This window comes from Tenebrio molitor, chromosome 6, assembly GCF_963966145.1.
Source record: "Tenebrio molitor chromosome 6, icTenMoli1.1, whole genome shotgun sequence".
Lineage (NCBI taxonomy): Eukaryota > Metazoa > Arthropoda > Insecta > Coleoptera > Tenebrionidae > Tenebrio > Tenebrio molitor.
In genome coordinates this window covers 14,459,457-14,469,527 of record NC_091051.1, presented here as the reverse complement: position 1 = coordinate 14,469,527, position 10,071 = coordinate 14,459,457, and the positions used below count along the sequence as shown (strand labels likewise).

The 10,071-nt window shown below is 32.2% G+C and overlaps 2 long non-coding RNA genes across 2 annotated transcripts; both read left to right on the top strand.

The window, feature by feature from the left end:
• Window positions 1-3,508: 3,508 nt before the first annotated feature.
• LOC138134063 (uncharacterized) lies at window positions 3,509-5,127 on the top strand. Its single transcript, XR_011160624.1, has 2 exons — window positions 3,509-4,447; window positions 4,528-5,127. It is a non-coding gene; the product is annotated as an uncharacterized lncRNA (long non-coding RNA).
• Window positions 5,128-5,492: 365 nt separating this feature from the next.
• Window positions 5,493-6,496, top strand: LOC138133767 (uncharacterized). Its single transcript, XR_011160507.1, has 3 exons — window positions 5,493-5,806; window positions 5,864-5,977; window positions 6,034-6,496. It is a non-coding gene; the product is annotated as an uncharacterized lncRNA (long non-coding RNA).
• The last annotated feature ends 3,575 nt before the right edge of the window (window positions 6,497-10,071 follow it).

Below are 10,071 nucleotides of genomic sequence, written 5' to 3'. Positions count from 1 at the left end.
TGAACCCGACGGAATTGAAAATGCAACCCACACTATTTCCGAAAAAAGCTGGCTTTGAAATTTAAAAATCCAGTTTTTTTCGAAAATGTATTGTGGGTTGCATTTTGAATTCCGTCGGGCTCATTATCACTCGTGAAATACCCTGTATTTTAAATTCATCACTGTTTAGTTTGTTTTTTATAGAAACTTGCGTTAGGTTTTAATTAGTTCCTGGTTCTATTTGATTAACTTTTAAAACAGATTTTGTTTGTTTCGTTATTTATTTTACAATTTGCTATTTACTTTAATATACCTATGGTGGATTTTATATGTTTTAAGGGATGTACACAGATTCAGGAAGAAAAACTGATATCTTACCTTATCTGTTTATTATCCCAACTGTATGAAGATTTTCCCTGTTTCAACACTGTTTTATTTTTAATCTGTTTCAAGTAAACCCGGCCTAGTTTGATTTATTTCTCATTTACCTCTTTGTTTATTATCTTAATTATGGAATTTTCATATTTAAATACTACTACTTTTTTTTTAATCTTTTTTCCGAATAAATTTATTTTGTGTACCTATATGTATTTTTGATATTTTAAACACAGCATTTAGTTTGTTTAAAGTGAAATATGAAAAATATATTAAGGATCTGTTTATTTTACATATTTATTTTTTAATATTTATTTAATGATTAAAGTTAAAAGAAAGAGACCGAAAAAATAAAAGGTATTGATCTTGGCTAGTTTTAGTTTGTAAACTCAGGTTCCTATTACTGCTTACATCGTACGTATCTATCTTCTCATAGATGGCGCCACAGAAAGGATTTGTAATTTTGTCTGCGACAGTCATACCATTGAAAAAAAAAACTAAAATTCTCAACGATTAAAATACTGTTTATACATGGTAGCTTTGATTCAATGTTTCATTTTCTAATCAGATTAATTGTAAATTTATTTCACTACTTACTTACATATAAAATTTTGAAGCTCATATAGGTACAGGGTGATTCACGAGTAATAATGAGCCTAACGAAATTGGTGATTCAGCCAACATTACATTTGTACCGATTACGTGGATTTAAAAAATATATATTTGATGAAAGAAATTATTTATTAAAATTTAACATAAAATAACATTTTTAATTTACAATGCGAAAATTTCCGATAATAATGCGGAATCTGGAAAAGTGCCCCGAATGCTTGCAGCGTTTTATATATTTTAATTTTATACAACGTAGTCAACATGCCCGACATTACATTAGTCATATCTCATCAAAACCATTAGGTGGAATGATTGCTTAACTTATCAATATGTTGTCGTATAGGGGCATGTATTGTTGGTTGCATCACAAATTTTGTTGCGCTCATTATTACTCGAGAATCACCCAGTATGTAGTATCAGTTACTATTAATTACTAATAATTTAAATAATACATCAAGTATTACATTACGTTAAGATAACCAATCTATTTAATGCTTGCAGCGTAGATTAAACTGTTCAATAAAAAATAATTTATAACACTGAGATAAAATATTTTCTATTCAGAATTTGCTTTGAATGTTTAACATTATTTCCCAAATAATATCAATCAGGATGTTAAAGATTAGCTCCGACAATTTGATAAGGCTTCTGTTGTTCCATTTCAGTTATCTGCAGCAGTCCAACTGGTGCTATAATTTCCTGACAATTTGGAGATTAATTTATTGTTATCTTCTGCTAAAAACAACTTTATCGGGTCTGTTATACTGGGAGAGAAATATTTTAGATACATGACAATAATGTCGATTCAAACTCGGAAGTCGATGAAACTGTTATTTTTTAGATATTCATTCATAGACTGAAAATATTTAGTTTAATATGTAATGAATTAGAACAACTTAATTAAATCTAAAATGTCTTGCACATAACCAGTCTTGCCTGATACAAAATACTGAGAACTAAAGTAATGGCAGGAATTTTTTTTAAAAACCTTTCTCTAATTAATGTTCCACAAAACAGTCTGCCAATCTTGCTTGTTATTTTCCTCTTTGTTCTACCACGAAGTAATTCAAAATGATCGAGAAACAGATCGAAACGGGATTTCAGGAATTTAACAGTTTTTACGTCATCTGCGTTGTTAGTGGTAAATAATGATAGTGTGGTTCTTTAATGATTATTCAGACGTGATTTGCATATAAATTTAATAACTAATTACACATTGTGGTTTTCACAGAACCACATGACTACACTTTGCAGGTCACATGCTACCTCTGTTACAACAGCGGTCTAGACCTCTGCACAGGTGCATATACAGCATGACCCAAAAAAATAATCGAAAATTAATAATAACAAGTTCTATAAGTACATCGCTGTATTGGTAACCTAATAGTCACACAAACGTCAATAATTTTCAACGAATTGTTTTTCAGATTTAATTTGACTCAGAGCCACTCACTTTGACTCTGAATATTTGACATATTTTTCTGATTCTTGTTTGCGTCAAAAGTCATGTTGGACATATTGTTCAGGCTCCAACACCTACAATTTTTTTATTTACACATTATAATTAATCAAGCACCAGACGTCAGTTCATATGTAAATTTCTTTTCTCCGAACCACATTTTTAACGAGATGGATTTACCCAACTGTAGTTTATTCATAAATTCTGAACAAAAATTTTCTATGCGTGCGCTCCAAGAGGGTGTATCTACAGTTTAATTATTTTCACAAAGTGAATCTCTATACCTACTAACTATACACAAAAATTTTATTTTCATGATGTTGGAAGAAGCAATAAGTAATTTAAAGAGTGATTAATTAAATCTGTCACAACCAAGTTGTGCATTATGATTTTTGTCATGATTTTGTCATGCCGAATACAAACTCGTGGGTACGAACTTGCCGGAAATTTTCTTCTTAGACCACTCGTATTTGCTTCTTAAGACAATTTGTCGCCGAAACCAATACTCGTATCTGAGAAAATTTCCGGCAATTTCGTACCCACTCGTTGTACAGGGTTATTTAAATGATTGTAGTCGAAGCAGGCCATGCCCATGTTATGAAATTTTTGCCGCTTTCATGTGAACTGTCAATTTTTGTCGCTGTCACTGTCATTTTTTAGGTGAAAAGTGGGGTGATGAGAATTTTATTTATTTTTTTTAAATTAACAATTGAATCCAAAAATGTTGCGTTGTTTTGCAACCAATTCTAAAAATATTGAGTTGTTTTGCACCTAGTTTAACTCCTGTGTGTGAAAGGTGTGTACTCACTTATTTACATCATTTTGATGTTTTTTATACGGAGCGGGAACGATAAATTTTACATTCAGTTTTTACGCCTACTTGGACTACAATCATTTAGAATAACCCTGTGTTACTTATGAAAATCGCATTCATGAATCTACTATCCAATGAGACATCTACGTTTATTGTTATAACCATGGATACATAAAATATTTCCAGAAAGAATTTTGACAACTCTAGGTGGAAAGAAAAATATTTCCAGTATAACAAAAATAGCAAAATTTTGAAGTGAAACTTTTTATGGGAGGGTCTTGAAATTCTGACCGGCAACCTTTTTGTGTGACGAAAAGTGGTGGGGGTAAACACTGTCTGGCACAACGGTTGCGCCAATATTTCCATCTCACTTAAATGTAAGTTAATCTGTTTGACACGAAACAAACATCCCTTAAAATTGTGTATACTTCTGTCTTTGTCCCCTCTTTAATTTGGAGGCTTAAAAATGAACAATGATCAATGAGTTACGCATTTCGATATTGTTTAGTGTTATCGTTGTTTATAATTTATTTTCTTCATTAAAATATACAATTTTGTTGTGAATATGCTATTTAAAAGTGATTGATGAATAATTACAATGTTTCCCTGTAATACAAAAGTTTCACTTCTATCGTGCGTCTTTACGACACATTCTGTTTTTTTTATTAGAATTACTACATTTTTATAAATAAAAGTTCAATGTGTTGAGGAGTTAAAATTCTAGTCTTGGTATTAGGCATTCACGATCTTTTTGGGACCGAGTTGGCTATGATTTTTTCTTTTCATGTTGGACTAACTGACTGATGCCCGTTTGCACCAACCTCGGTTAAAGTACTAACCCTGATTAAAGTCGTAAACGCCGGTTAAAGCTTTGCACCATCCTCTTAATCACGATTAAAGTGAACGTTAGCTAACCGGTCGAGTTTTGGCCGGTTAAGAATTTAACCGTGATTAGAACGAAATCGTATATGTCATATGTCGTTGCGACTGTTGACTGTTGACAAAATGAACGCAATAGAATTCGAAATTGTGGAAGATGATGATCTTGAAGTCCTTGATTTTATTGAAAATGGTCAGATATATGTAAGGCAACATTATTTTGAGGATTTAGACGAAGGAACATTCAGAAGAAGGTTTCGCTTGACAAAAAACTGTGTATATCAGCTTCTAACGACGATAGAAGATCAGCTAGAATACACAACAGACAAGTAAGTAGATACCTATCTGCATAAATATTTTTACATTTCGATAAATCACTTTTCATTCAGTACATTGATTTATTTTACAGAAACAGCAGCGTTGCCCCCATAAACTAATTGTTAGCGTGCCTACGTTTATATGCAACTGAAGGGCATTTAGACCAGATAGCGGATTACATGGGAATGCATTTGGCAACAGTTTCAAGAATAGTTGTCCGGGTATCTGAAGCCATTGCACAACTTTATAATGTGTACGTTTGTTTTCCCAATACAGAAAATGATATACGCACAATCCAAAAACGTTTCTATGACGTAGCAGCATTCCCAGAGTTATTGGGGCCATTGACTGTACTCACATTAAAGTGCAGTCTCCTGGTGGTGAAGATGGGGAGATATACCGAAACAGAAAATCGTATTTCTCTCTAAATACCCAAATGATTTGTGATTAAAATGGGTGATGTTGAACCTCCACCTGTGCCAGAAGAACTTGATGAACATGAATTGAACCGCTTGATAGGAGAAGGTCAAATTCCAAATATACAATACGAAAACAATGCTGGTGTAGCTGCAGGTACTTTAGCAAGAAGGCAATTTATTAATGATTATTTCGTCCGACTGTAGGTTATACATATAAGTAACAAAAATAAAATGTATAGAATTTTTTAATATATTTATACAACAAATACAAATCTATTTATTTATTCATTTAACTCCTTCTGCTTTATTTGTAATGTCACAATCATTGTTTCCTTTTCTATTTCAAATTTAATTAAATCATGTTCTCGACAACAACAACAACCAACATAATATTTTACAAAAACGTGACGAACGTGACTTAACCACGATTAGTTAATTTTGGTGTGGTGCAAAGCAACACAATTTTAATCATGGTTAAAAGATAATCATGATTAAGTAACCCCGATTAAGTTGAAATTCGGTGCAAACGGGCATCAGTGATGCTACGGATGCAATTTTTTTTCCTGTCAGTGTCTGTTCGACATTTTCTTGCCACCGCCTTGCCACATTTATAATTTTAATATTCGTAAGAAACTATAGTCTATTTTTTCCTGGTAGGCGCGTGCGTGCGCATTTACAAAATCCTGCAACGAAATGCGACTTTCCTATTGGTCACTTTATTTTTCTACTTACACTAGAGAAATGTGCAATATTACAGTGTTCTGTACTGTCAATCAGGTCCAAGCTGCCATTTTTGTTTCATCCTGTCTTAATTTTCCTTTCGTGTTTTGTGTGTGTTTTTTTGTTTGTTTTGTGTTGTGTCCATTTATTTATTAAAAAAACAGTTCTTAGAGGTTAAGAAGTTCTTATATGTCAACAAGATGTCTCAATTTCGATCACCAAATAAACGGCGTAAGTTGGATTTATGCTAACAGCAAGTAACACTTTTTTATTAATGCATATTTATAGCAAATTTCTCACAAGCCGAGAAAGAAATGATCGTTAAAGTATTTCGTGGGATCTCCAAGGATTTTGCCTAGTTAACCAAGATGGCTCAAATGGCAAAAACTGCATATTATACTGGTATTGTTTTCTGATTTTTTTTTGTTGTATCACAGCTTAATTACTTTGTGTTGAAGGTTGTGGATTTAGAACCATTCAACGATACTTGGCGGAAGAAAAGAAGTGTGGGCAATTACAGGCACCGAAGAAACCTGATGGGAAATGTATGATTCAATTGGATGAACATCAAAAATATCTCATTCGAAAAACAGTGCACTCATTTTTCTCTGCAAACAGAATTCCTACAATTGATGCTGTGTAAATTAAGCCTTTTCCTTTTCTCTTGCAAGATTAATGGTTATTATAAATGATTGTAGTCGAAGCATGCCATGTCCATGTTATGAAATTTTTGCCGCTTTCATGTGAACTGTCAATTTTTGTCGATGTCACTGTAATTATTTTTAGGTGAAAAGTGCGGTGATGATTATTTTATTTTATTTTATTTGAAATTAACGATTGAATCCAAAAGTATGGAGTTGTTTTGTACCCAATTTAACTCCTGTATGTATTAAATAAAAATAAAAAATGTTGTACATTTAATATTTGTTATCAATTTTTCCACGAATTTATTCATAAACTTTTTTGTTTACATTTTACAAATTATACAAAAATTAAATCATGAATATGAGTTTTAATGTGCAACCACAACCCCCTAGATAATATGCAACCAAAAATACTAACAATTCCTGCTTCCTGCTAAAAATCTTAGCTATGTAATTCTACCTTTCGGAGATGCGCACGCACGCGCCTACCAGGAAAAAATAGACTATAAATGATTTATTAAGTGTGTAAAAATAATTTAAATTTCCGTCAAAGAAACAGTCAAAATTGCCAAAATAATTTTATTACGATAAAATTTTTCTAATAAACGATTTAATTTAATTTAAAAAGGACAGACCAGATTTAAGAGATCCGGCAACAATGTACAATGTCAGAAAATATAACCCTAAACTGAAAACGACCTAACCTAACACAAAATGTGTCAATTTCCTTTAGGGAATGTAGTTATCACCGAGGTACTGCCAACAAAATCACTAGATGGTCATAGCCAACTCGGTCCCAAAAAGATCGTGAATGTCTTATATGTATTTTTAAAAAACTTTAGATACATTTTTTGTCCTTCAATGATGGTTAATGTATTCATCCTATTTTCTTGCCGAATATCCCTCTGCATAGATTCATGTCCTGAAAATTTTATTTTCGTGCATTGCTGACAAAGCAATGCACTCACAAAAATTTTCGGATAGAATCTATGCATCGGGATATTATAAGTGAATATTTCTATGTTTCTATATTTTCAATCTATTAATTGGAAAAAATTCCACTCTTTCTACTTTTACTATTATGTAAATGTATTTCTTAAGTTTGTTTGACACGATGCTAAATTTTGTAGAAAATTTGTTAGAAAATGAGAGAGACCCCGATCACGACCAATGAACGATCAGGATCATAGTCTGTCTTTGTCAGATCCTGATCGTTCATTGGTCCTCTCTCATTTACTAGTAAATTTTCTCAAAAATTTAGTATCGTGTCAAACAAGCTTTAGAACTATTAAGCTTCTGAAGGCACGCACTTGCATTGTAATTCCAAATACGATTTTATAATATAGATATTTGAGGTCGTTTTCACAAATTCTATTGTATCTCAACCTTGTAATTGCTTTAAATATTTGAAAAATACGTGCCATGTATATTTACTATTAAATTTTGCCATATTTTCTTTTAAACACCCATGAAGTAATAATAATATTAATAATAATAAAACATTTGTATTCAAGAAAAGGAAAACACATCGAGGTAAAAATAATTAAATAAGTACCTGATTAATCAAATTATGTAATCATATCAACTATTAATTTTTAATTAAACATTGTTTTAGTCAAAACACTTACAAATCACCACCAGATTTCAATGGATTTACGAGTAGATTCTTCTCTCTGTACCAATTATAAAAATTTCTAATTATAATATAAAACATATAATTCTATGTACTTATAGCATATCCCTTAAAGTAATGTCTTTTTTCTACAACCGTCAAAAAAACGTGACATTTATGCATCGTTATCAAGTCGCAAAATATGTCATTTTTGATAGTGAAAAAATATTTGTCAAAAAGTTTCCTTGGATGCTAAAATAATTATACCTAGCGATCATTTAAAAAATAAATCGAGTTTGCTTTGGAGCCTATGCTATAGCATGGGTTGCCATAGGTAACACACCGACTCGATTTATTTTTTAATTGATCGCACCGTATTTTAGCATCCAAGGAAACTTTTTGACAAATATTTTAGCATCCAAGGAAAATTTTACAAAAATTAAAAAATTCAAAAATTTTAAAATGCGGTTGTAGAAAAAATAGTGTTTGTATTTCGTGCGAAAGATGATTGTTTTGTTGGCGCATTCGAATGAGTTTGAAGTCTCGACCTGACGGTCTCGACCAAAAACTCATTCTCATGCCCCAACAAAAAACAATCATTTTGCGCACTTAATACAAAAATAACTATTTATACAGGATGTCCCAAAAATGGCGTATTAACGGTGCACTACGCTGTAGAAGAGATTACCGTAAACGTCAAAAAAATATTTAAAAAATTCTATCAGACTTATTTGCTGATTTGCCGGTCTTTGAAAGTGGCACTTAACAGTGCAATTATTTCGAAATATATGTGTGTACTAAATTATTATGACAGCTACCTCTAATCGTACATATTATCACAAAGTACAAGATCACTCACTATAGTGGAACCAGAAATATAGTGATTTTATGAGGGATGGAGTACATTAACTTGAGAGGGTCAGTTATGGCAGGACAATAAACTTCTGGCACTCGTCGCGCGACTGGTCTCTACGTACCTTTGTCTCCGATGGTCCACTTTCAGACGGCTCAAAAACATCTGTCATAGATTTATAACTCTCTTCAAGTTGGTAATAAAAATGACCCCAAAATTGTAAAAGAAATTATCGACCATAAAATCACTATATTTCTGGTTCCACTATACCAATATCTAATCCTGCAGTTGGCGTTCATTCCACACTTTCTTTATATTGTGCACAGTGCTCCTGGCTATATTGAACCTGACTGCTACCCTCCTTTCTGAGCAACCCTCTTTCAGTAATATGACAACCCTTAATTTTTCTGCAAGAGATAAATGTGGTATTTTTTTCCGTTGACGTTTACATCAACATGACAGTTTTCCAGGTGACTATCCGCACTTGAGCAACAATCTAACTCAGTCATATTTACAGTAGGAAAATGTGCTGCTCAGATTTAATTGACCGCAACCGTACATTAATATTATATGTATTATGCATATAACGTTTTTATTCTAATTTAAACATGCAGAGATGACTTGAAATAAGTACATACATATATCTAAATCCGGTAAATAGTACATAATTGAAAAATAAATAATAAGTAAGACTATTTGCACCATATTACATATTATTTACTTTAGGGTAAAGATAACAACAAATGACACCTGATATCAGAGTTATTTCCATTGTCAAATTATGTAGTACACATCTGCAAATAACAAAAGATTGTAAAGATACAAGCTTGCACTTTGAAATTCGCCTTTGAAAATTAAAATTAATGGTGACGCCACGAAGGCGCCAAGACTTGAAGTGATTCTAGATTTGCTATTTCTAGATCTGGTATTGATGATTCTTTTTTTGTGCAATTGTTAACCAAAAACTTGGGCTATCGGCTATCGGGTTGCCTGAATTTTATATATTATTGAAATTTTAGCAACAAATTGTGCAACTGTTTTTTTTGGAAAGGACCACCAGGTACTAATAAAGTAAAAATTGAGTTGTGTGTTTGGTTAATGATCATGATCAAGAGTAGAAAGAACAAAGCATCGCAGCATGTACGATTTGTGTTTTTCTATATTTCCTTCGAACGGAAATCGCTCCTCCTCGGGTTTGGTAAGGCTCGACGCCCTCCATTCCTTGTCGCAAATCCCTCTAAATTCACTCAATTCCTCAAACAAATCAGAAACAAGAGGCTGTCAAGTGCCGCCAATCGATACATTTTGAACTGCCACCCACATTCCGAAAAATTGATTTCGTATCCCACAAAATCCACTTTAATAATTTATAAACAATTAGGGGTAT